This window comes from Engraulis encrasicolus, unplaced genomic scaffold (genome assembly GCF_034702125.1).
Source record: "Engraulis encrasicolus isolate BLACKSEA-1 unplaced genomic scaffold, IST_EnEncr_1.0 scaffold_114_np1212, whole genome shotgun sequence".
In the NCBI taxonomy this organism is placed as follows: Eukaryota; Metazoa; Chordata; class Actinopteri; order Clupeiformes; family Engraulidae; genus Engraulis; species Engraulis encrasicolus.
In genome coordinates this window covers 50,952-74,016 of record NW_026944625.1, presented here as the reverse complement: position 1 = coordinate 74,016, position 23,065 = coordinate 50,952, and the positions used below count along the sequence as shown (strand labels likewise).

The 23,065-nt window shown below is 41.2% G+C and overlaps 1 pseudogene; it reads right to left on the bottom strand.

The window, feature by feature from the left end:
• Nucleotides 1-23,065, bottom strand: part of LOC134442103 (NACHT, LRR and PYD domains-containing protein 12-like) — a 48,516-nt pseudogene that overhangs the window by 23,128 nt on the left and 2,323 nt on the right.

The window sequence follows — 23,065 nt, the reverse complement described above, 5'->3', positions numbered from 1 at the left end:
GAGGGACAGAGAGAGCAGTGGTGTACCCACGCTACACTCTGCAGCATCAAAAACATAGCGTCCTTGCTAGCTAGTTACCACCGCAATGATATATGCTACACACCGGAAGGAAGGGGGAGCGTCGTTACCCAGTCAAAATAAAGGTTCAGGATAACCACCGGTTACACTTGAACCAACTTTGAATGTAATGCCACAGTGGGTTTACATACAGTGTCCAATCTCGCCCTCCAGCCCATGCCTGCAGTTCACCTAGGGAGCGCTGTCGAGACAGCAAAGCCCATAAGGCTGGTGCTAACGACTGAAACTTGACAATATTACTGTACGTTCTGAGAAACCAATGAGGATTTAAATTAAATGAACAATAACCTGGGAGTTGAATCCTTCTGATTTCGTACAGCTTTGGCATTGATGAGTCAGGCTCCGCTAGCATCTTGCTAACAAATTGCTTTACGGACGTCGTGATCACAGCAATGCAGCCGGCCGACCAATCTAAACGCAGTGTGTGAAGCCGCTCGTGACGTCATATTGACAATAAAGACGTATTTTACAAAGATCCAGCGAGTTTAAACATTCAAACTAAGTGCTGTTTAAAAGGATAATTTATTCTGCCTTTGGGAAAAATAAAATGAAACGATGATACCAATTCTCTCCCAAAGCAATGGCAGCATCTGTGGTTGAGCTCCATGGGACCCCATTCATTCTAACAGCCTCTGCGCTCCTTGGTGCTCCTCTGCGCTGTCTCGATGGCGCCACTTAGTGGACAGTACCACCCGGAAAAAGTTGTGAGATTTCTCTCGTACTACCCATAGACGCTCTCTGGTAATGCATTTATTAAATTACTTGGTATTAATATAATAAACGTTAAACATTTGACTGCATTTTGTGTATTGTTGCTTGGTGTGCTTTGGAATCAACTTCCCTTAGAACTTCAATGACCTTCAACTGAGTTTTGTGCCCTTGTGTGTTGACAGTCATAGTGAACAGTCTAGTCTCATGCCTTTAAGGTGACTGCTTTACTATACTGCCAATCACAACGCGTACAAGGACTCCATATTAATTTTGGTCTTCTGCAATTTATTGTCAAATACTGAGATTGATATTTAGATTTTTATGAGACTGATCTTTTATTAATAATATTTAGATTTTTATTAGACTGATCTTTTCTTATAATATTTTGATTTATTAATTTATGGATTACTACATACCAGTAATTCATAATTCATGAATCCCCAAAACGTGACTATCCATATTTGGGTGCAACCCGTGAGAGGATTTTGATCCTCAAGCGACTAACCCCTACACCACCATAAAATTCGAAGTATTAATTATTGGGAAAATTGCACATTTCCCGCATGAAAAGGGAGATCGTCTCCATTTTCCGCCATTTTGAATTTGCAGAAACATTTTTAGCTGCAAAACCTATTGCACGTTGGTCATACTAGTAGATATTGGATTATTTTAATAAATATTAATGAAAAGATCAAATTAGGCAATAGGCAGCAGTTTCAATTGACCCGGTCAGAATCGACGTCCTCACTGAATGCGTGCGCATCGTTGACTCAAACACACCAGGGAGGTTGTAGTTTCGAGAGACTCCACTCTTCCAGGTGGTACTGCTCTCTAGGGGCGCCAACGGAGGAGTGCAGACTCTATTCAGAATGAATGGGCTGTGCTTTCTCGACAGCGGCCCCCAGGTGAACTGCAGGCATGGGTAAAATAGGGAGTGCCGTGGCTGTATGTTAAACTGGCTGTGAACACACACACACAAGAACAGACAGTGAGAGAGAAGACCTGCCGTCCTGAGGCGTGTACGTTGATTAATTTTTGATATTCTGAAAAATACACTTGTCATGCCATTTCGAGAGGGAAGAGGCTGTTTCAGAGGCACAGGAGATGTTTGTTGTTACAAAACATGTAACTACTGACTAGACTGAGGACATCATCAGGAATGCTCGTGTCTGTGGTACCCACTGCATATCTTAAGTTATTCTTATTTAGGAAAAAAACACCTGGCTAGTTGGTATATGGTTGATTCTGGAGCCCAGTCTCACAGAAAATCAACTGTATGCTTCGTGGTGCCACTACGATATAGCCTCGTTTTTCGTGGTTGGGCAACGCGCACTGTCGTCGAGAGTGGGTGAGAGAGAGGGCGAGAGAGAGTGAGTGAGAGAGAAAGACGACCCGAGCAGCGTGCATTCTGGGAGGGGAGCGCTGTCGTTGTGTCAGCTTCATGCCATCTCTCCCTTCCTCCAACATTGTCCCTAATCTTAACCCTAAACTTAACCCTAAACTGAACCCTAAATCACTTGTTTGAAATGTTTGATTACCGTCGTTTCCTGTTAGCCTTCACTCACGCTTGATTGTTGACGTCCGTCCTCATTATTCTTCCAGAACCAAACTACCCCAATTGTCAATTCCCCCTTTCGTCACCCAACCACGAGAAACAAGGCTATTCGTAGCGGCACCACAAGGCTTAAAGTTGATTTTTTCTGTTTTTCTCGTAAAGACTTCACGAATGGCCCGAGATACGGTTGGATTCTGCTTCAACGATGCGCACACAGCCAAATTACGTCATATCTGTTTACAAACAGTAAACAGGTCAATGAGAAGCACAGTTGCAATATCTGCTCTGACCACCATCCTACACAGTGCACCTTTAAAGAGAAATCCTCCTCCAACACAAATGAATATATGGTAGTATAGTCTAGTATGGATATGTTTCACCATAGACAACTAGCCTGGTTTTACCAGACCACATTAGATTAGATATACGAGCACACTAGCACAAGCACACTCAGCTGCTACTCAAACTACTCAATACACAGTAACTTACAAATAAACTCACACTCTCGTCCACACGCACACCCACACAAATAAAGGATACATGAATACATACAGTACATGAATAAATGCACGTGCATGCATGCGCATGCACACACACGCACGCAAACACACATGCATACGCACACGCGCACACACACTCTGCATAACTGTAATCGAGACACTCACTAGCTGTAATAGTAGAATTTGTAGTGTTTCCATAGCCCCATTTACAGTGCGGGGCTGTGCCGTGCCGTGGTGCCAACAGGGGCAAGTTTTCATTCAGGGTGATTGCTGGACAGAGAGCGTGCCGATTTATCTAGTCAGCAAAATTAAGATAACATTTCCCTGAAATTAGTTTTTGGTCCTTGGAATGTCTGTAGATGGATCCTCTGAGTATGAGAGGGGCTGCATGCATACTGCGTGAGACAGCTACAACTCGTGTGAGGTCGTGGTGAGAACACATCAGGACTCATGGAGCTTGTTGCTCTGGGTTGCTGGCCTGTTTAAGCACTGGCACAGCACGGCACGGCTCTGATATGGCTGTCTAAAAAGGGCTCATGACGACTATAACACTGTATAGTCTGTTTCATCACACACTCTTTGCTTACCACAGTCTCTGTAGTTTACAGGCTGGATTCCTGAGTAGAGCAGATATCTGTTTCACACCTGAATCTCCAAGTTTATTATTACTCAGACGCAGGTTTATCAGGTGTGAGGGGTTTGAAATCAGCGCTGAGGTCAGAGCAGCACAGCCCTCTTCTGTTATACTGCAGTTATTAAGCCTGGGGGGGGGGGGGGGGGGGGGGGGGCAGAGAATAAGAGACGGAGAGAGCAGGACACTGGACATTTTGGACACAGACAGACCGGACTTAGTTCAAGACACACTGTAAAAGAGCACAAACACAGACACAGACACACAGACGCACACGCACACACATTTTGCACTGCAATCAAGACACATGACACATGATTGTGATGACTATAACAGTAGAGATGCATCACACTTTCTTTCTTTACTTACCACAGTCCCATTAGTTTACAGTCTGGATTCCTGAGTAGAGCAGATATCTGCTCCGCACCTGAGTCTCCAAGTGTATTATTATTCAGATCCAGATGTGTCAGGTGTGAAGGGTTTGATGCCAGAGATGAAGTCAGAGCAGCACAGCCTTCTGCTGTTATACTGCAGGACTCAAGCCTGGAGGTGTGTGTGTGTGTGTGTGTGTGTGTGTGTGTGTGTGTGTGTGTGTGTGTGTGTGTGTGGTGGGGTGGGGGGTGGGGGTGGCGGTTGTGGCAGAATGAGTGACAGAGAGAGAGAGCAAGATAATTAGTTCACAACGTTCACACAAATACACTCCTGTGGTACTGCAACAACCAATGCAGAGTAACACAGATTTGATTACTTTCATTTGGATAAAAAGGAACAAAAAGTACAAGATCAAATCGTCTGGAAGAGGATAACATTACTGAGGATTACTCACACTTATACCACTACTGTTATTCAACATTCAAGGATAAACAAAACATCTTTGTTATTATATATTCATGTATACATGCATACATTCATATCTATATAGTCATCCTCCCTATATTACCTGCAAGTCAGTACAATTCTATATCCCCCCCCTGTTTTTGCCGTCCCCCTATCTACACAGGGACGCAGGAACTGGTTTTGACCAGGGGGTGCTGTGATTGGCGGAGGGTCTGGGAGTCCTCTCCCAGAAAAAAAAATCTGGTTTTTAGATGCAATTTCTTGCATTCTAATCAATTTTAGGGTGAGGAATGGCGAATCACATCTGAATAACTTCCCCATGTTTTATGTAGCCTAAACAAGGAGGGCTACATTTTACCTTTTTTTCTTTAACATCTCACTTTGACATTATTAAGTTCTTCTTGTGGAAGGGAAACGCGCACCTGATGTGGAGGTGAGGGCGTGTTCAAGAGCAAATCGCGCTGCCTTGACAGTTTGTCTCTTCAGCATGGGCGGTGTACAATGTGTGAAATTAGAAGAAATACTTTGACTAGGCTATGCGATGCACTCATGAGAGGTGACAGGGCTTTAAAATAATTTAGATTTTCTTGCAATTGCGACTGTGGATCTCAGGTGCATCTCGATCAGGACCCCTGCCCTGTCTCCCCGCCCGCGCACAAAAGCACGCACGCACACACAGGCATAGCTTTACTGCCTTCCCGAATGTGATTACACTCTGACGGCCAAAGAGTTCGGGCTGTGATCGGCGCAATAAGTAACCGCCAAAGCAGCTCGAGCCATTGCTGGCTATTGATACGAGTGAGAAAGCCACCTTACGTTTGCATTTAACGTAGGCCATATTTAAGACGCATTAAAAGGTGCTGCTAAACCGTGGTCAAAGCAGCAGCAAGAGGCAAAAGGAACAAATCGCCAAAACAGAACCAGTAGGCCTACAAAATTCCAAAACATCTAAAAATAGCACAGCCATTTCACACCGCGGCAATTCAACTTTGACAACTGTGATGATAGACAAGCCACGCACACCATCGGCTGTGCTCTCCTTCAGATTCACCCCATAGCCAACTCCGAGGCTATGCTAGACTATTAGGCCTACTTCACCAACAACAGGCAAGACCAGCCTACCATGCTACTACGAATCCAATCTCCACCGCAAGAAACAAGTCACTTCTTACCTGACACGATGCACAATTTTGGTGACATTCCCTTCTTCCGTCACACTTTAAATGCACCTAATTCCTTGCTTAGTTGGTCCGTTTTTGCTCAACAAAGTGATGAGACTTCTCTTCACAACAAGATAGCTCCTCCAATGGTTTTAAGACCTTATATGATGCATGGCAAACACATCGCCTTTTATTAGCCTACTACCTTGACACCACAAGCTAAACAAAACAAACGTCTCTCCAGCGTCACTGCACCGTTCTACCAAAGAACGTCTACTGTTCTTTCCGGTCTGGTTGGGGTCTAAAAGTTTATCACTCATTTCAAACCAAAATTGCATTCAAAATTCAAATTATTATAATTATGAGAAAAGTAGAAAATATTCATATTTTGTGTTTTTCGTTCAGAATAATAATGAGAAAAAAAACTATGTCTGAATTTAGGGTAATACACAATTGATGAAGTTGCCAGTAGGGGGGGTGCTGCAGCACCCGGAGCACCCCACTTCCTGCGCCCCTGTATCTACAGCCCTCTGACAACATTCTAACATACACGTACATAGGTTCCACACACTATCACCACTGTATTAGTTAGCCTGCATTCACATCCCAACTGGAGGATGTCATGGTTACTATTCATATCCAACTGGAGGATGTCATGGTTACTATTCATATCCAACTGGAGGATGTCATGGTTACTATTCATATCCAACTGGAGCATGGCATGGTTACTATTTCAGCAGCTTGGAATAGCAGCAAGTGTCCATGTAGAAGTAAATGCACTAATCAAAACAACAGCCCACCTCAATAATGAGCACAGCATTCTCAGATTTGTTTACGATCACTATATCTTACGGTTAATACAGTCATTTTTCACAGTGCTGTGTATAAAGTGTGTGTGTGTGTGTATGTGTGTATATGTGTGTACATCATACAATATCGCTCCAATACTATATGGCCATATCTGCTGAATGCTGATTTCTGTTCTCTTGTCACACATACAGTACATAGAACATGATTTCTGTATTAGAAGTTGTATTTATCAAATTCAAACAACTAACTTGAGTGTCTTGATGCTGCAGTATGAGTCCTCCAGTAGAGCGCAGAACTGCTTCACTCCGGAGTCTCCTGGTATTTTTCCATTCAGATCCAGCTTTGTCAGCAGGAAAGGGTTTTCATGTAGAATTGAAGTCAGATAGGCACAGGCCTGTTCAGCAGCATCACTCTTCCACATCCTACAGAAACAACAGAAGAATCACTAATTTCACACACGTCCACACTAATGCTTCTCGCTCCTCAACCCTCCAAACACAGGCGCACACGTACACAGGGCCACATACAAAGACAAATCCAACAGGCACACAAATTCATATAGTATATGCCCTTATTGTACAGTCATGATAATAGATCGAACATGTTGTACACAGCTGTACATGTAAGCCAAAGGTGCCGTAAGTGCCTTAAGGTAGTCGAATAGATTAGAGTGACCAACATTGCTGTCCAGTATTATAATATAGGCTAGTGCATCGTTTAATTCAGTGCATAGAAATAAAGTATAATTGAAAATATTGTACAGACATCATACTACATCAAACATGTTAGGCAGCTGTGCATGTAACCAAAAATAATGCAAGAGTGCCTTAAGGTAGTTGAATAGATTATAGTGGCCAACATTGCTGTCCAGTATTATAGTGTAGCCTAGTGCATAGTGTAATACATTATAATATATGCTATAGAGTTTAATTAAAAAAGGTCTTAAGGGGTAGAAGGTGATCTGATGTGATAACCATGATGTGATGCCATGTGGTAAATAAATGAATACTGTATTGGAAGTGTCCTGAGTGTGCATTATCCAGTGCTATGAGAGTCCCTTAGTGCAGTGATCATCCTGGATGGGGCATTTGGGAGGTTTGGTTTCTAGCTGCCTCCACAAGGTTAGAAGGGGATTGGCAGGGCCATCATGCACTTCAGTCCTCTGTGATAGGTGTCATTAAACAACTCTATGACCTTGGGGACAAATGACCTCTGTAACCTGCCTGTCCTGTAGGAGACGGACTGGCAGGGGGATCATGCACTTCAGTCCTCTATGTCTGTAGCTAACCAGACCCCTCTGATTGATGATGGTGTGCATGGAGTGTCTGGCCTTGTCCAGACAGATTGATGATGGTGTTGTGCATGGAGTGGCTGGCCTTGTCCAGACTGATGATGATGGTGTGCATGGAGTGGCTGGCCTTGTCCAGACTGATGATGATGGTGTGCATGGAGTGGCTGGCCTTGTCCAGAATGGAGTGCAGTCTGCTGAGGGTTCTACTCTGTAGTGAGAGTCTCCAGTTCCATGCCCACCACAGACCCTGCCTTCCTCACCTAACCAGTCATCTAGGGCCTCATTTATAACGGGTGCGTACGCACAAAAGACTGCGCACGGCAAGTTCACCGCAAGGTTTGGTATTTATAGAAAAAGAACTTGGCGGTAAACATGCGCAGCTCCACGCAAAGTTTGACCCATGCGTAGGCACTAAACAAAAGACCAAACGCGGAAAGCGCGACCTCGGGAGGTAGCTGGAAGAACGACCCGAAATTGGTTGAAGGAAAAAATCAAAGGTCACGTGTCACGATAGCCACTATAACATTAGTTAATCCAGTTCGCAACGAAAACGCGGTTGTTTGTTGTTTGGTAATGGTGGAAAATAATAAGTAGGCCTACCTGGCCTATCCATAGCCACATGCATGTAATAGACGCTTCAAATTGTACGTTTAGGATAGGCCTACGTTACATTTGGAAATACCCTACATTATATTAACAATAACCACGGACCTTTCCAGTATCGGGCTATAATCGTATCGGTAGGCTATAAAGTGTTCCGAGTCTGCAAGGAATTACGTCAACATTTAAGCCAGTTGCAGAATCATCTGCTCGAGTCCCAAGTGCATCTGTAATGGTTGATTTTCTCAGCCATACAGGCAAGCGCAAGTGCCATAGGCCTACTAATGGACAGCTTCGTTTCTCTTGTTGCATGTCATTTCTTTTCCATGCGGTTATTCGTCATCAAAGCAGAGGTGTGCATTTGACAGCTGGTCTTATACACTGATAATGTACGTTTATAATACACACATTTAATAAATACAGACTAGAAAATGCCCATATGTCATGCTGTCTGTGGATATGTCGATCGACAGCTGGGGCGTCGCTTTGAACTGAAAGCAGACAGCTGCGCGCAGTGACCAACGGCAATTGTTGAAAAAAGTTTAAACCCGGTGCATATGAGGTGCGATGAGACAGCGAATAGATTTTCTACCGGTGAATTTCACATGGGGACATGCCATGTGAGATGTTTCCTTGACGCAGCTATTTTTCCCCTTGTTCACAACTCAATTAATACTAGCCTACATGTCCATGACTTGGCAGGTTCATGTCCATGCCATCCTTATTTTATTTATTTTTACTTCTGGTATAGCGTGACTTTTGCGAACATAACCATCCACATGCTGCAATTCAAGGTTTTATTTTTGTAGCCTACGACTTCCCAAACTTAACCGCTCCACTTTGCCCAACGTTCTCTGGGCCTATCTAATAAAACTGTTTGCTCCACATGTGGTAAATAGGCTATCTCGTCTGCTTTCCGCACGCCGTCCACAGATATAAATATTCATTTTGGGCGTTTCACTGAATATTCATAGATAATTATGGGTGTGTCCACAGGTGCGCACATTTGCCGCAACTTCAGAGTCAGTTGGGATTTATAAAGGGAAATCGACGTGGAACGTGCGTGCGCCATGCTTTATAAATCTGAATATTTTCTTGCGCACGCACATCCTGAGTTTCGTGCGTGCGCCATCTTTTGGCGCATTCCTTCCGCAAAGTTTTATAAATGAGGCCCCTAGTCTTTCTCTAATGCTACCACCTCATCAAACTACAGTATACCTGTAGAACAACACGCAGAGCAACACACTGGCATTACAGATTAACATACAGCACTACTACTAATATCCCTTCTCCAATATCCCACATTCTCAGCTGTATACACCATGTCCTAAAGTCACGATACACATGTACAGTAAATGTATACATACATGTAGAGCAACACACTGGCCACAATATAAATGCATCCCCAGCTGTATAGTAGTGGTGTCAACAATAATTGATTCAGCAATGCATTGCAACGCTGTTCAGGACAATAATCAATTAGGCAAATGCCATAATCGATGTGGCATATTTTTTCAAGTTTCAATTACTTCCGTGGGCATTTACGGAGCACATGAACTTTAAATTAAACTCACTTCAAGGCATTGCAAACTGCATGGCTGATGCACACAACATCCAATAAAATGTTCAATATCTGACTGCTTGTATTGCCTCATGACTAATGAAAAAATGCCCTTGCTTTCTGTAGAAATGTAATGCATTGCAATGCAACATATAATTGGATTGAGGACAGTATGGGTGTTGAGGACTACTAAACTGTGTGTTCTTCTGTCTGGCAATGTGATATAAAGCTTGCCATTGATTGATATTGTGGCCAGTGTGTTGTTCTGTGCTGTAGTTTGATGGGGTGGTAGCATTAGAAAGAGAGACGCTGGACATCTGGACACACAGTATAGTAATCCTCAACACCCATACTGTCCTCGTTCCAATTTTCATTATTAATCCTTCCCATTAAAATATCACACAGACGGATATCTGATTTATATCAGTGATGCTCTCATCAATGGAAACAGAAAAAAACATATAATTACTCCCCGTTCAGTATCAGACAGACTTTCAATGCATTGAGAAGTTCACAGAGAGAGGTATCTGGGTAGATGACGGATAGGCAGCAAAAAACTTTTTTTTCACAGAACATTGTTTATGAGGGAAAAAAGTATGTCTACGTAGTGCAGCAATTAATCTTTCAAAAAATCCAAGTGGTCACAATGTTGGTCTATTCATTGATTATTTATTTACGTTGATAAAGCAATTTGCTGAAAATATGTCCTTTGGTGTGACGTTAAGAAATAAATATATTAAGTAATGTAGAAATGGCTTGATGGAGTTTTATGAACATTGTTACACTTTTCATATTTATTGCAATTTTTTAAAGTCTTAATTTAATGAGTAATTACCATTTAAGTATTTTTTTTCCCCTTAGATGTGAGATTATTAGAAACCTTCGAGGAAAAACAGGGATATCTTTCTTTTAAATGTTCAAAATTGTCCGAATTTATACTAACTTTTCAGGGACGATAATTTGTTCTTCCCTAATGCAATATTCAGTGTTTATCAAACATATTGTTTAGCTCAAACAAATATTTGAGCGTTTAAAACATGTCACACCGTAGGACATTCATGTCACGCTAAAGGACAGAAATGCAAAACTGAGCCAGAAACAAATATATCAACATGATTATTTTGTCTTTTGATCATAATATAATGTAGTCAATATGGACCTACACTTAACACTTATAAGTCTTTGAATAGTCGATTATCAGCCTATCGTAACTCTTAATGACAGCCATGCGGTCATTGAATGCAACCTGCAGAGCTCATAAGACTCATACTGAAGGGTGACCTTGGCATGACCATCACACTGTTGTATGCTATGACTGTCACACCATTGAACCTGTAGTGTGTAGTGGCCAGTGCCTGTTTGGTATCTCAAGCTGGACAGCACATTTATGCTGTATATTGAGCTCTCCACAGCATACTTTATTCATCTATACTCCTCTATATACTCTCTCACTGATCTTTCCTTCACTGTTACCGTTATATTTTATGGTTTCAAAGCACCATTAATGACATTTTATATCATTTGACAGTATCTAAAATCAACAGCAAATATTCATCAACAATGCATCAAAGTATAAATTCCAGAGGCCAATAAAATAGTCAAATAGTATTTTGAATACACAATATTTATCTAGTCAAAAAAATAAAATAAAAAATTGTACTGCCAGTTGTTTTAAAAGCTATTTCTCAAATATTTAGTCCATTGGTGTGACCTGTTTGTCCTTTGGTGTGATACTCCAAAGTGTCACACCATAGGACTTTTACCATCACACCATAGGACTTTTACCATCACACCATAGGGCTTTTGAGTTAATTTAAAGCCATGTCGTTGCCAACTGAAATACAATTTCACCTTTAGTAAGATTCCTTTTCATACATCTACATAACAAAAAAATATTAAACATATACACTATTGTCAAAATTTATTTTATGGCTGTCACACCAAAGGACTACAAAACTAATACATCTTGTGGTAGCAAAACATAATTGATTGGCTGAAGAACTCTGAGAGAAAAATCTAAAATCCACCCTTTCCATTGGCTTCTTAAGGGTCTAAAGTCACAATTTATGTACCGCTGGAGCTTCAACAATAGATAATTATCCACAGAATTAACCAAAAATATGATGTCACACCACAGGACATTGTTTTCTGCGACAAAGTTTCATAAGTCCATACGGTCTCAGAAAAACAGGAAAAAAATTAAGCATTGCCACTTGCTAAAATAGACACCTTGAAAACCATGCCAGGGTTGTTTAGACAAATGACTGAGCTTTGATTATTTATTTAAAAATGTTTTAATATGGAGAACCAGGCTTGCCTCAGTCACACCATAGGACAAATGTGACATTTGACTCAAAATTAAGTATACTTATTTAAGCTTTGTATTTATTACACATTACTTTTTCACAACAACGACATTAGTTTAATCATTTAAAGCATTGACAATTTTGAAAGCATGAATTTACTTAATTTTAACAGCCTGCGACAGCCAAATTTACACGTCACTTCATCTACCCACCTACTCCTTGAGCCAATCACACCATCCATTGACTTATATTTAACCATTTCAACTGAAACAAGTTCCTTAAAAACAGTAAATAGTCAGTAAATGTTTTGTTGTGATGGGTGGGAACCCATGCTGCTTTAAAGGGATACTGTGCAGGAAATGGTCAAAAAAGGTGCTGCAACTATGCTGCTCATGGAAACTGGGCTGCCTATTGCCAAATTTGATCTTTACATGAAAGTTTACTACTGTAAGTAATAAACAAATATTTTCTAGTATGGTTCAAGTACAGTCATTTTTGCAGCTAAAAATGGCTATTTTCAAAATGGCGGACCATGGAGAAGATCCTCTTGTTCATGTATGAAAAGTGCACATTTCAAAGTCAAAAAGAATACTTAGAATTTGATGGTGGTGGTAAGTATTCATGAAAAAGGTATCATTAGTCAAAGGGCAGCATGACTTCTGGAAATAAACAACTGAAAATGTCACACAGTGTCCCTTTAAGGGATGAACTCTTCCTGCTGACTCTCCTCCAAGTCTTTAATTTTCAAGTGTCTGCAGACATGTGCGCGCCGTCCTTAATAAATTGTCGTGTCTAATTCTTCAGTTCTAACAGTATCATAGTTGGTCAATGAGGTTCAAAAGTTCTTTGCAGTTGGTGTAATAACGTGAAGTACAGCTGCATGTACGCTACTGTTGTTGTTAGTGAAATGTAGCGAAGTGGCAGTTTGAAACCCATCCATTTTTTAACCAATGATGTAGTTATGCTTTCCTAATAAACCTGCACTGAATCACCATTATTCATACAATTCACCAATCAACTTGATCTGCATCTTTCCCCTTTAGTTTTGTTTACTTATAGCAATGGTTACCAAGATAAGACAAGTTGTGCTTTGCCTTGATGCAGCTGATATGAATAAAATAAAAGACGACTATTTGACAGAGAGGTCGTGTGTGCATGGGCAGCAGCCTACTGTCAGTGGCTGTAATGAAGGATGGACGGTACAGTTATTTGTTGGCATAGTGCCGATTACACATAGAAGCATATTAATGTTTCAAATTTATTTGAATGCATTTCATTTTTAGTCTAAAGTTCAATAAAGCATGGCCATGGCCCGTGATGAAATTGGCCTGGGTCCAAACTTACTTGCTGACCGCTGACATATTTACATCCAATTTCATTACAAAATAAAATGCATCATCTCTCCCGGTAGGGCACACAGAAATGTGTCAAGCAAATCCCAAACATACACTCTAAAGCAGTGTTTCTCAACCTTTTTTTAGGCGAGGCACCCTTTCAATTCATGAAAAATTTCAAGGCACCCCAAACCAACAAGCCGTAAAATGGCATCACATCCGATACCACACAAGCTTAGAAAAGTAACACACGTCACACGACCTGCGTTCGAAGTTGTAGCTGACTGGGGCGACCTATATTTACTTTATTTAATAATTGTGCGTAAATGGCAGATGAAAGATTCCACTGACTAACATTACTTTATCAATTTAGACAAATATGTATTATATTACATAATTTATTTATCAGCCACGTTTCTGCGGCACCCCCTGAGGGTGCCCTCGACACCCCAGGGTGCCCCGGCACCCCTGTTGAGAAACACTGCTCTAAAGAACATCTGAGACACGTGCATCAAAAGTTGTTTTATTATCTTACCTCAGTTTCTGAAGTTTACAGGATGGATCCTGCTGTAATTCCAAAAGCAGCTTTACTCCAGATTTCTCCAGGTCGTTTCCTCTCAGGTCCAGTTCATCCAGGTGTGTAGGGTTTGATTTGAGAGCTGAGGCGAGAGCAGCATATCCTACTCCTGTTACACCACAGTCTGCCAGTCTGAACAGAAGAGTCTTAATTAGGCTATTCATTATTTTTATTTCATGTATAAAACAAAAAAAAATGCATATATTTTATAGCACTGTGATGTAAGCCAAGAAGATGTTCAGGATATTTAATGTGAAAGTACGTAGGTGTGTAGGTTTGTAAGTACAGTAGAACATCCAGAAAATACTTCATGTAAGACTGAGTAAATGTTTTTTTTTAATATATATTACCGGAGTGACATCAATGCACAGTTGTTGTTCGCCAGCCCACTACAAAGTTCTTTGACTCCAATATCTCCAACATTGTTGTGGCTGAGATCCAGTTTCTTCACTTTTGATGCTTTGCAGAAGACAGATGCCATTGTTGCACAGCTTGTATCGCTAAGCCCACAGCTATCAAGCCTGAAAGAGGATAACAGTCATGAGTGGCTATACAGGCAGTCGATATAGAAAACACTGAACAGTCATCAACTTCCAATTAAACGATCCTAGTGGTAGGCCTATACGTTGTGTATATACTAGGGAAGGGAAGATTCACCGATACGTATCGGAAAATCGATACGACCTGTACGGTACGGTTGCATCGATTTGCAAACGTCTGCATCGGTAAGAAACGCAAATAAAATCGAGATGCATCGTATCTTGACTGTCCGCATTGGTACAAACCGGATAATATCTCTTAAAACTTTTTAGAAACTGTCAATTTCAGGATTTGTTCTCGAGCGCAACGCACATCACCTTGCTCTGATTCAGACCGCCTTTCCTCTCGTGCGAGGTGGCGTGACCAAGCAAACAGTATTTTCCTTTGAGTCAGAGCGGCAGGTAACCAGCAATGTGGAGCACATTTTGTTGTCATATACAGCGAGTTTTCTGGTCATCCGGTGACTTTTTAAATGAAAGTTTCTAGTGAAAGTTTCTGCGAGTCTGGAAGACGTGTGGAGAGAGTAGCCTACTCGCTTCACTATTTGAGTTGATGTGTAGGGTAGGCTACCGCACGGCACAAACAACAAGAGAAAGTTGTCTGCCAACATGTTGCCGTTTCCGAATGACAGCAGCATAAGCATATTCAGCGCACGAGATAAAAAAGCATAACCGTGTTGGAAAACGTTACAGAGCCCGTCCATTGTTCGAGCCCTATCTTGGTCATTTTGTGAAGTTTTCACGAAAAAAATGGGGAAATTAACTTTAAACTGCGTGGTGCATTCACGTTATTGCCGTTTTTCATGGTTGGGCAACGCTTCTGCTGCCTATTCATTTGAATTGCCCGACTGCTGCCTAGCGACTCGTGGTCGGTATTTTCAGCTCGTGTTGTTGCTATGGTTATGCAAGTGTCTGCAGGGGCGGGGAGGGGGTGCTGACAGAACACTGCTGATACACTCGGGACTCACTAATTCGACGCCCTTTCGGTACTTACGCCTTATGTCATACGACCCTAAACCTAAACCTAACCCTAACCTTAACCCTAAACCTAAACCTAAACCTAACCCTAACCCTAGACCTAACCCTAACCCTAAATTGCTTGTTTGAAATGTTTGATTACCATGCGACGGTACCGAAAGGGCATCAAACTAGTGGGTCGCTAGGCAGCAGTCGGGCAATTCAAATGAATAGGCAGCAGAAGCGTTGCCCAACCACGAAAAACGGGCAATAACGTGAATGCACCACGAAGTTTAAAGTTAATTTCCCCATTGTTTATGCAGTAAAAAAGAAGTGAAGTAGGAAGTGGGAGCCTGTTATATTTCGCTCTCGTGCTGGACAAGACACACACAGTCTGATCATTTGCAGCTTGTGCAGATTGTCCATGCAGTTTAAAAACTCCAGGTGCAAAGTACACTATTCCAAAACTTCAGTGCAGTACACACATTATTTTCCCCTTCTGGTTGGTTATTAGTAACCCCATTCCCAACATCTACTGAATTGTTCTAATTTGGATCAATTGTTGTCAAGTTGTTCAGAGTTTTTACTGTAAATGTAGGCTAGTTATTACATATCCAGGGCGTCGTTTCCGAAAGGGCCTTAAGTACTACTTAACGCTACGTGCTACTTAACTTCACACGTAACACCATCGTAGAGCTCACGGAGCGTTTCCCAAAGCCAACTTAGCAAAGAACCATCGCAGGTTGACACGTAACTCTAAGAGAAATCCACGAGTGGTCTGGAGTAGTCTTAACGCGCTAAGATTGATCGTAACGGCATGGCACAGTGGAGACACCCACAGGGTATGAAGGGAAAAGAAGAAACTTGCGCATAAGATTGCTGTTTTAAGACGCGAGTGGCATGGCACAGTGGAGACACCCACAGGAAAAGAGGAAACTTGCGCTTCAAGTTGATGTTTTAAGACGGGAGTGTAAATATCATGGCACCACAGTTGACACTGTAACGAAAATAAGAAGGTAGGCCTAACATCAATTGTGTAAGTGTATAAAATAAAAGCAATGCAATTTTACAGGCAGTAAAATAGTTCAGCTGTGTTTGATAAATCAGGGCATTATTAAACTGTGATCAATCATAATTTGTGTGGGTGCTTCGTGAACAAGAACAAGGCATCCACACGCAAAATAAATAGGGGGCTTCGGCGACCAGAGACAAGAGTGGTGATGTCGGAAGGCCATTAACGAAACATAAAAAAAAGAAAAATGGTCAGCGAGTCGTTGCGCCCTCTTTCATTTTTTTTTTCTCTTTCACAGGGCTCCAGACTAACTTTTTGCACTGGTTGCACTGGTGCGCCTAAAAAATTTTTTAGGTGCACCAGCACAAAATTTAGGTGCACCCAAATGTTTTCACCACCCCATACACACACACACACCTCAGCTTTAAAAAATAATAATTAAAAATAATAACGATAGCAATAATAATAGCAACAATAATAGAATAATAATAATAAGTATTATTATTATTATTATTGTTATTATTATTATTATTATTTATTTTTATTATTCTATTATTGTTGCTATTATTATTATTGCTATTGTTATTATTTATTATTATTATTTTTTAAAGCTGAACAATAATAGAATAATAATAATAAGTATTATTATTATTATTATTATTATTGTTATTATTATTGTTATTATTATTATTATCATTATTATTATTCTATTATTGTTGCTATAGCCTATTTTAAAAGACCTGGAGCCTTTCATGTGCTTTAGGCTAGTCTTCCAAATGTGCTCCTTATAAAAGACATGACAGTAGGCTACCTAACTAACACATCTTGGCTACAAGCAGTTTGGCTGGTAGAAAAGACCAAATTAGTAGCCTTTTAGTCAGTATGTGTTTGACTAGTAAGATCAACATACCAGCCTTTTCTGCAATAAGGCTACGCACACGGCACAAGCACAGAGTTACAATATGAAGATAGATGGATGGATGGATGGATGGATAGATGGATAGATTTTTTTTTTTAACAAACCCTGCTAAAAATGTCGTGATTTTTAAAATCATTAAACACAAATAGCCTAGCCTATGTTTACAGTGGAATCTGAGGTGAATTGGGTTTTGTCTATTTCCCCGTTTTTGAGCGCTCGCCCTCTGCATAATGATTGTGGTATCTTAGCAAGGGCTACGAACAGACACGACAGCACTAGTGCGCTCGCTCTCTCTCTCTCTCTCTCTCTCTCCCCTCTCGTGCTGTCTCGAGGTGCATGAACGATGCCTTGCCGACTGATAGGCCGTATGTAGCCTGCCCTAGTCGCTATCAAAAAACTCTCACAGAAGTCCCTCCCGACAGACTAGCGCGTCACCTGTTGTTTGGCCAGCTCTGCACGCGGCTAAAACGGGCAATTATCCGCACCCTTCTGCGTTTTTGTGTGGCAATGTTTAATATCCGCTCAAGCCATTTAGTTTTTCCCCGTGATTGTGACTCTCTCGTGTTTAAAATATCCTCAAGTCATTTTGCTGTTTTTACCGTGATTGTAACTCTCTCGTCCGTTGCAAAACTCGCCTGGTTGAGAACACAAAACTCGCTGGCACATGTGAACTCGGATAGTTGAGCGAAGTCGAACATTCTATTCTGAAACGTCGGGCTGCCTGTGAACGAGGAAGGGGGAGAAAGCTACCGGTAGTTCAGCGGAGTTGAAGGAATGACCGCATCGACACGCTTTATTGTGTGATGATGGGCCACTACTGTAGAATGACTATTAATTTTATGTCCATTAAAACGGTTGTTTGGTAATTGATTTTGTTCTACTGATGGCTGGTCGCACCGGTGCGCCTAAAAATATTTTTTAGGCGTACCATTGAAAAAAATGGGCGCATATGCAACCAAATTGGTCGCACTCTGGAGCCCTGCACTAAACTTTGTTGTAGGCTATTCTTGGCATCCGTTCACTGAGATAGCCTATATGTTTAACCTGCAAGATTTCTAGAAAATGGTGGCAAAATAATAATGCAGGACACAAGGTATCTGATAAGTGATTGAAATCTGACCGGGCGAATAGACTGGCCGCAACCAGATTCAAGCCACAGAGAATCGCTTCTGTGCCGCAAGAGCGATATGAGCGAGTGAGGCGACCAGAGTATGTCCGTTAAAAGCAGGATGTAAGCATTCCAACATTCCCAGTGGCTGTGGCGGCTGTCGCAGAACCGCGTCATTGCTAACTTGCATAATATTCCAGGGATTCAAATGCAAACTATCGCTCTCGTTGCGCAAAACGCCTCTAGTCGCCCGGATCACTTTTGTTGCGTGACTCAATGCAAAGTTCATTAATTCTGTCGCTCGCCTCGCTCAGGTCACGGCCGGTGTATTTGTGCGGTAATGCAGACTGTACTTGGGATCTTTTACACTATTTGTTTGGTAATTTGAGACTTAATGTGACAACTGTATTGTATGTATCTCACTGGAAAGAGGCTTAATGTCATTAAATGTTAACTCGTATTTGAAATTGTGCTGTTATCTGTCACAGTGTTTTGGCGAGGTCATGTGACCCGGTAATCAGCTATTTCACCTGTGGGAGTTATGTGGATGTACCTAATGAAGCACAAGTGAAACGTGCAAGATCATTAGGCACAGGCTCTTCACAACATTCAAACACATACTGTATATTCTGCTGTGGTACTGTACCAAGCAATGCACAGTCACATACAGATTTGACTACCTTTTCCTGGATCAAGAGGACCAAAAGGTACTAGATTTAATAGTTTTGAAGGCAGGGTTCGAAATTAAACTTTTTTTCCTTTGTGTCCCGTTATGGTCCAGGATTCCACTTTGTATTGTCCCGAATGTAACCAGAAGTGTCCCCATTTTTGTGCGCCTAAATAAGTGGTAAATTATGTTCACGTTCAATTTCATATGACTATTATTTTTATGCAGTGCAACTGTGAATTCAGGTTTTTAAGAAAAAACGAGGGGGTGTTAAATCATGGACATCTCTGCCTTGTATAGAAAAATGCCTTGAGTAACCGTGCACATTTCGTTTTTAAAGAATATATGAGCATGGTGATATGAGGAAATGTATTGTAGACTATTGCAACCAGCCATCCTGTTACTCTGTTGTTGCCTATATTTAGCCTACAGAAAAAACAGCTTTCATTTAGTCTATTAGCCTACATATCGATAACAATTCAGTGTCTGTTTAGCTTTAGTTAAAAAGTGGCAATAGTCTAACCTAGTTTGACTTCAGCCACTGGTATTGATGGACATGCCGGTGGAAGATATCCAGGCTGTGCCCTCCTAGTGATGCAACAGCTTCAGCCAGTCTCAAAGAGATGTGAAAGTCGATGATAATCAGGCTAGGTGGAAAGTTTTTGGGCCGCATTAGGAGTATGACAACGCATTGCAAGACGTTTCCTTTCCGTTTTAAATTCACATGACATTGACATTAAGACAATTTGATAACCTAAAAATAAATGCGGCAGCACACAAAAAAACTACGGCAGCACACTTAGGCCTACCTCACTTTCAAGAAAGAGAGGGAGAGAGGCTAGCATGGAGGGGGAGAAAGAGAGGGATTGGAGAGAAATGCGCTGGCAATGCTGTAGAGTTGAAGCACGTTCTTCGTGCTTGTAATCAATGAAGTCAAATAAATATTTGGTGAACTTTTCCCTTTTTCAATTACACTTTGGCTACTAGGCATTCCTGCTTTTACCCACACAGAAACAATACATGGATAGGCCTACTTCAACATTAATTAAATAACTCGTATGACAATGTTCAGAATATAGTGCCTTCATTTCCAGCCAAATTTGAATGAAACTGCTTGACGTTCTTGGCTGACAACTACCCCTGTTAGCTTGCTTGCCGTTTCCCTAACTATTTGTTACTGGAAAGTAATTGTAGGCTACAGGCAGTTTCTGATATGTATGAATGAGGGTTAATCTACTTTATAAGCAGCTCGCGTTTCTGGTGTTTTGGGCAGATAAGCATGCGACAGGTGGCAACAGGCAACTGCGCATTTTATATTGCTTACCTGAAATATTAGCAAAACCGAACTCCATTCCTCTCACAGCTTAACCATGTCTACTGGAATATATCCTTGTTGGCTTGCAAAATCAACAATCCAGAGCCCGTTTTCTCTGACAGCATTCAGGGTGAAATGGCATAACCAACTGGACGTCCTCTCAGTTGCAGCTGCGAAATCTTAATCAACATTCTAGAACACAATGCATGGAGTGTTATCTGAAAGTTTTCTGTTGCTATTTTCGCTGATGGTTGGTGTTGAGTTAATGTCCCTGTGTAATGGCTTTGCAAATATAATAGACTACTTTTAGAATCTTTTCATTGATATTTTTGTACGGTCCCGGCATTGTCCCAGAAATTATAACTTTGTGTCCCCCCAACATTTTCCCCCCAACGGACGTCGGGACACCGTTAACTTCGAGCGCTGTTTGAAGGGGATAAAATAACTGACTTACCTACATGTGACTTACATACTGACTTAAATGCATTTGTAATAAAGCAGTCAACATTCAAGGACAAACAAAAAAGTGTTATCTCCATATTTTAGCACAAGGTATAGCACAGTATAATCTCGCAAAAAAAAGAGCAAAAAACGCCCCATTTTTTGCAGTCCCCCCCTTTGCAACCCTCCAACAGCATTCTTAAGCCTGCATGACCTGAGGATCCAAACACTTGTTCTATAACCTGCATTCATAGCCATCAATTTCAGTTGCTTGGAATAGTGTAAATGCAGGAAATGTAGAAATCATAACCCACCTGTGTGTGTGTGTGTGTGTGTGTGTGTGTGTGTGTGTGTGTGTGTGTGTGTGTGTGTGTGCGTGTGTGCGTGTGTGCGTGTGTGTGTGTGTTAGTTATACAGATTAGTTATACTGATCAAACACTAATAACTAACTTGAGTGTCTTGATTCTGCAGTGTGAGTCCTCCAGTAGAGGGCAGAACTGCTTCACTCCGGAGTCTCCCGGTATCTTCCCCTTCAGATCCAGCTCTGACAGCAGTAAAGGGTTTTCATGTAGAATTGAAGTCAGAAAGACACAGGCGTGTTCAGCAGCATCACTCTTCAACAACCTGTGAAGACAGATCAAATGTATTCTTCTGTATTAATCACATAAAAACATAGCACATGTAGATGCATATCTGGCTGATATCAATGTTGCTCTCATCAATGGAAACTGAAAAGTAATTGGCTTGACTGAGACCTCTGATACACGGTACAAAATAAATCCCCAAGTGCATGGGAGAGAAATGCAATTGTCTACCACTATGGGGGCATAAGATGGCGTAAACAAAACAATAAATCATGCAGCCAATCCATGCCAGCATTGCTGCCAGCCAGCCGCATTTCAAGTGGCCTTGCTTTGTCTCATTGTTCTCACAAACAGCAACTACCTCGTGGAAAATGAAACATGTTGTCTTTGCATTAATACTTTCTTGACGATATTTAGCATTGATAGTTAGCAGTCTTACCTAGTTATTTACAAGTCATCAAAAACAAAAAAGTATACTGTACACAAGTTATGGCAGATTGCAAGGGCAGGTCATCTGTTTCGTGACAGATTCCAGGAAATGCAGCAGTGAATGTAATAACATTACTTAGAAGCATTTTGTTTTAAATTAAATCGAATGCATTTCATTGTTGAAGTCAAATAAAGCACGGTCATGGCCCGTGATGGGCTTGTCCAAAAAATATATATATATTTTGCTGACCGCTGACATAGAGACTTAAAATGTTAGATCCAACATCATAACACAACCCATAGTAAAATGCATCATCTCCACCAGTGATAACATTTTACAGAGAGAGAAAGTCAAAACATACACTCTAGAAAAAAGCAGACACATTTCAGATAGCCAGATTAAGTTTCAGAAATTCAACATCTCAGACACTTTCATGTAGAGATGTTTTATGAAATCATCTTACCTCAGTTTCTGAAGTTTAAAAGCTGAATCCTGCTGTAATTCCAAAAGCAGCCTTACTCCAGATTTTCCCGGATTGTTTCCTCTCAGGTCCAGTTCCTCCAGGTGTGAGGGGTTTGATTTGAGAGCTGAGGTGAGAGCAGCATATCCTACTCCTGATATGCCACAGTCCGCTAGTCTGAACAGAAGAGCCTTAATTATTATTTTTTTCCATTTCATGTATAAAATATACATTTTTGGCATACATTGTATAACACTGTGTTTATACTGTAAGGCAAGACGATGTCCAGGACGTTTAATATTAAAACACAAAACTTTAAGAGGTGTGTAAGTACAGCAGAAGACCCAGAGAAGTATATGACTCAATGCTGAAATAGTGACATTTCTTACCGGAGTGACTCCAATGCACAGTTAGAGTTCTCCAGCCCACTACAAAGTGCTTTGACTCCAATATCTCCAATTTTGTTGTAGCTGAGATTCAGTTTCTTAACTTTTGATGCTTTGCAGAGGACAGATGCCATTGTTGTACAGCTCATTTCACTGAGCTCACAGCTATCAAGCCTGAAAGAGGATAAAAGCCATACGTGACTGTACAGGTACCCATACATAACTAGAACGCTTAGAGATATACATGTACAAAACACTGAACAGTCGTCCACCCATTCTCCCTGTGAATGCTCACA